Genomic DNA, 5,347 nt, shown 5'->3' on the forward strand with positions numbered 1-5,347 from the left:
ATTCCCCAGTTGTCACACCCTGGAGGTAACAATAGCATTTTCCCCCTGAAATACTACAAAATTGGTAACCTCCTTGCCTCAGGTGCGGAAACTGCTCCATGAATAGATTAAGGTGGAGAGACTAGCTGGGCTCCACCAACCCCAAAGGGGTCCCCAAGGGGATGGAATTCAGGAGGTCTCTTCCTCTACTAGAATGGGAAAAAACTGAGGCTTTGTGTTTACTACGCTCTAACTGAAATACAGAATTCCTTCAATTATAAATGGTGACAAAAGGTCAAATATTGACCTTTGTGGTATTACTAGAACCTGTGATTTTGTCCCGTCTCGAAATCCTAGCTATTTGTATATCACGTTAAAGTTGCCACTGATTTCTCAAAACGTCATTTATACTTATCACTACTTTGCATTTATGGTAAATAGACCTGCCACTAAGTCTTTGTTATTTACTGTCAAAAAGCACATATATTAGTATAGACCCCACTTGTTTAATAATTGGATAAATAAATCTAAATATAATTGCTTTCCTTTGTAATTTTATGTATTTTACTTTATGCATTTGGGAAGAGGTCCACAGGCTTTACCTGACTGCCCATATGGTTCATAGCAGCACACAAAATTTATTAACCTCTAGACATTGGAGAACTTTCCAATGGGTAAGAGCGGCAATTTCCACTTACACCACAGGAGGGAACTATTTCCCAACTAATGCTTTAAAAGATCACGGCGGGGATCTTTATTCCTCTTAACTCTTGTTCTAAAATTGGTTCAAGCTTTCTTCTTTACTGTTAACAATGTAATTGGGGTCCTGTGATAAGGCTCTGAAGCTGATACCCCGCCAAGAGCTGAAGCATCCTTTATTGTGAGTCCAGGAAGACGTGATGCGAAAAAGTGAGTCTCCCAGGCACCAGATGAGAACTAGTTTAGTGCCCACAGCTCATTTGCTGTCTCCCCCCCGCCCAAAGAAAAACAAACAAACAAAAAACAACCAAACTTGTGAAGCAGAGAACATAATTGGTTTGTTATTCTGGTAGGAACAGATCCGCTGTTAGGGTAGAAACAAAGCTGAAGGGTTTTCATTAAGTCAGCGGCTGTTGGAAGTGGCTGCACTTGTGTGTGGGAGGGGAAGGGGCAGAGGTGGGAGATGCGGTAGGAGAGAGGGACTTTGTAAAACCGGAACTTTACAGGCGCAGAGAGACCGCGATCCTATACTACAAACCGAGGACCCAGCCAGGCCTGCCACTTGGCGACGCGGTGGTTGCCCCAGGGCTGATTTTAATGGGAACAATTTCACATGTTCCTCCTTCTTTGGCTACATCAGTGCATAGGTCACTGTATATATTTAAGGGCTCAGAATGGAGGTCTGAGAGTGTCTAATTGAAAAGGGCAGCAGCCACTTTTACAAGTCAGCCTGGGACAGAGGAACAGCTATGCAAACCCTCACTCGCCCAGAAGTAGGTCGACCTGGAGGAAAATGACTTGGTGGGCGGGGTGATTCTGTGTTCCAACCTCCCGCAGTGACTCTAAAATTAACCTTTGTTACACTTCCTGCTCTTCTGACCTTTAAGGATTGTTGGCTGTTATCTTATTTTTTAAATTATAAAATACTAGCTTTATTTAATATCACAACATTAAATAATCTCTAGGATATGGGTACTCTGTACTTTTTGGTTCAATATAAGCTCGAATTTTTCATTTCTTTTTCTTTTTAAAAAAATTTTTTATTGTAGTATAGTTGATTTACAGTGTTGTGTTACTTTCTGCTGCACAGCAAAGTGAGTCAGTTATGCATATACATATAGCCCCTTTTTTTAGACTTTTTTCCCCATATAGGTTACAGAGTATTGAGTAGAGTTCCTTGTGCTATACAGTAGGTCTTTATTGGTTATCTATTTTATAAATAGTAGTGTGTACATATCAATCCCGATCTCCCAATTTATCTCTCCTCTGTTTCTCCCCCGGTAATCATGACTGCTTTCTACATCTGTGACTCTATTTCTGTTTTGTAAATAAGTTCATTTGTACCATTTTTTTAGATTCCACGTATAAGCGATATCATAAGATATTTGTCCTTCTCTGTCTGACTTACTTCACTCAGTATGACAATCTCTAGGTCCATCCATGTTGCTGCAAGTGGCATTATTTCATTCTTTTTTTATTCCATTGTGTATATGTACCACATCTTCTTTATCCATTCATCTGTTGATGGACATTTAGGTTGATTCCATGTCCTGGCTATTGTAAATAGTGCTGCAATGAACATTGGGGGTGCGTGTGTCTTTTCTAACTATGGTTTTCTCCAGGTATATTTGGCTCTTATTTTAATTATGAGCAACACTGTTTCATTCAATCATTCATTCCTTCCTGCAAGCATGCATGCCTTCATCTACAGGAGCTGACCTTTCAGGCTCCATCCTGGGTGCTGAGGCCATAGCACAGACCGGACCCAAGGGCTGTGGCTTCTAGCTCCTTATAGAACTCAGCACAGGTTGGGTCCAGGTGACCGCTCTGAACAGGATCTTTTCAGGTGTGTCTATTGCATGCCCATCAGGCAAGTTGTTGATCTGCGCCTCAGTTTCTTCTTGTATAAAGTGGGATCAGTATCACCTACCTCACGAGATTATTGTGAGAATAAAGAAAACCAAGTGTGTACACGGTTAGCGCCATGCTTGGCTGTTACCACCGAGGATCGTAGCTTTGTCCTTGAGCGTGTGGTGTACTTGGGGCATGCAAATACCAGTAGCCCAGAGTGTGAGCGGCTGCAACTTCTGCTTGGCTTTCTGGCACGGGTACCCCAATAACCCGGTGAACTTAACAAATGCTCTTCACTAACGTGCCCTAGATTTATTTTGTGAGATGACAGTGTGACAAAGTGGGCAAAGTCATGGGCTCTGGGGCTGGGGGTCTGACACTTTATTAGTTGCAGGACTTGAAGCAAATGACTTCGCCTCTGTGCTTCCCCAGATCCAAAATAGGCGCAGTAATGGCGCTTTCTGCCTGAAGTTATTATGAGCTAATGCATGAAAAGCTCTTAGAATGGTCTCTGACACATAGTAAGCTCTCAAAATTATGAGCTATTATTATTATTGCCCTAGGCAACTTGTTAAATGTTGTCTGATGACAAATGTAAAGGTTTGTGTGAATCTACTAGACAGTCTGGACCAGTGGTCTCAGGTCCCTGGACCCTGTTTCCTCTGAGGTTGACATGAGAGCTGCACCCCGTCCCCTGTCCTTGGAATGTACCTTCCACTCGCCATCCCCCAGTGGAGCCGGTTTCAAGGACACAGCCTTGAGAGAATAAGGTGTTGGAACCATCTGGACAGTATATGTGACTGAACCCAGTTAAGGCCTCTGTATAAACTTGTAAAATTCTGGCAGGCGGGCGGGAGATCCCCTTGTGTGGTGCCCAAGACCAGCCTCGTGTGCAAGTTCCCTGGCTTGTCACACCTGCTGCCTCCTCATCTGGAGTGGCTGCCTCTAAACTTGATCCTTCTCTGCCCTCCGTGTGTAGGGTTAGTTTGCAAACCAGCATGTGCTGGTGGGGGTGGGGAGGTGATGGTGGGTGATGAGGGGTGTGGGTGGAGTGATGGTGCATCTTTGCTGGTAGTCTAGGTGGGGAATGATGATGACTAGCTGGTGTTGACGGTGAAGCAATGAGTCATCAGCAGTGGTGCTCAGGCACCAGGAGGACTCAGTGGTGAGGTAGGAGGACGGACCCTCCCCTCTGACTCCCTGGAGGCCCACCATGCTGTGACTACAAAGCAGACCCATGTTCAGGAATCAGGTTTGTCTCCGATTCCAGTGCATTTCAGGTGCAGAGCTCTGTGGGACGCTGGGCAGTGCTCCCCAGGAGCCCAGGTGTTTCCCCAGCTGTGGTCAGTCGTGGCCAGGCTGGCATTCTGAGCAGCAAGGCCAGTGTGGCATGTAGTCTAAGAACTTGTTTCATTTGCTTTTGGACAGGCCTACGCTTTATTTTACAGTCTCACCTCATATTCAATTTTTTTTTTCTCTGAGAAATCACAAGCACTTTAAAGATTTTGTACCAGGGCTTCCCTGGTGGCGCAGTGGTTGAGAGTCCGCCTGCCGATGCAGGGGACACGGGTTCGTGCCCTGGTCCGGGAGGATCCCACATGTCGCGGAGCGGCTGGGCCCATGAGCCATGGCCGCTGAGCCTGCGCATCCGGAGCCTGTGCTCCACAACGGGAGAGGCCACAACAGTGAGAGGCCCGCATACCGCAAAAAAAAAAAAAAAAAAAAAAAAAAGCTATTGTACCAATGTTTCTTATAACATCCCTTTGATGTTGGGGTCAGATAAAAGAACCCAGCTTTACGGGTGACAAAACTGAGATGATCCTCCAGATCCCATGTTTCTTAAACTATTGAGAGGAGGCATCTGGTTTACAACCCTTCCCATGGCTGCAGAATTAATTTTTGTTGAAAAAAAAAAAAAGAGGCCATTTTGTTATATTTCAACTTCCCCTCAACAACGGCAGAAGAGACAACAAGAAAAACTCTCTTCTTTTTCAGAGAGTCATCCTGGGCCCCTTCTCTCCGGTGTGTGTGTCTGTGACCCTATTTCCTTTCTGATGAGGTACTGGAGTATGGGGGCTGATACTGCAGGAGTGAGTGGGGAAATGGGAGCAGACAAGAAATTTTCTTTTTTAAAAAAATTTATTGGAGCAGAGTTGATTTACAATGTTGCGTTAGTTTCAGGTATACAGCAAAGTGATTCAGTTATACGTATATATACGTATTCTTTTTCAGATTCGTTTCCATTATAGGTTATTACAAGATCTTGAGTAGAGTTCCCGGTGCTGTACAGTAGGTCCTTGTTGATTATATATATATATTTTAAAGTTTGCATTTTTCTGATTGTGGGAATTTGTAAGAGTAGCTGACCGTTGAAATTGGAACTCTTTTTAAATTTTTATTTATATATGGCTGTGTTGGGTCTTCGTTTCTGTGCGAGGGCTTTCTCTAGTTGTGGCAAGCGGGGGCCGCTCTTCATCGCAGTGCGTGGGCCTCTCGCTATGGCGGCCTCTCTTGTTGCGGAGCACAGGCTCCAGATGCGCAGGCTCAGTAGTTGTGGCTCACAGGCCTAGTTGTTCCGCGGCATGTGGGATCTTCCCAGACCAGGGATCGAACCCGTGTCCCCTGCATTGGCAGGCAGATTCTCAACCACTGCGCCACCAGGGAAGCCCGATTATCTATTTTATATATAGTAGTGTGTATCTGTTAATCCCAACCTCCTAATTTATCCTTCCCCCACTCCCTTTCCCCTTTGGTAACGATAGTTTGCTTTCTATACCTGTGAGTCTCTTTCTGTTTTGTATATAAGTTCATTTGTATC

The sequence above is a fragment of the Delphinapterus leucas genome, chromosome 10 (assembly GCF_059928025.1).
Source record: "Delphinapterus leucas isolate spDelLeu-1000000601 "Yukka" chromosome 10, BTC_Dleu_Yukka2, whole genome shotgun sequence".
Lineage (NCBI taxonomy): Eukaryota > Metazoa > Chordata > Mammalia > Artiodactyla > Monodontidae > Delphinapterus > Delphinapterus leucas.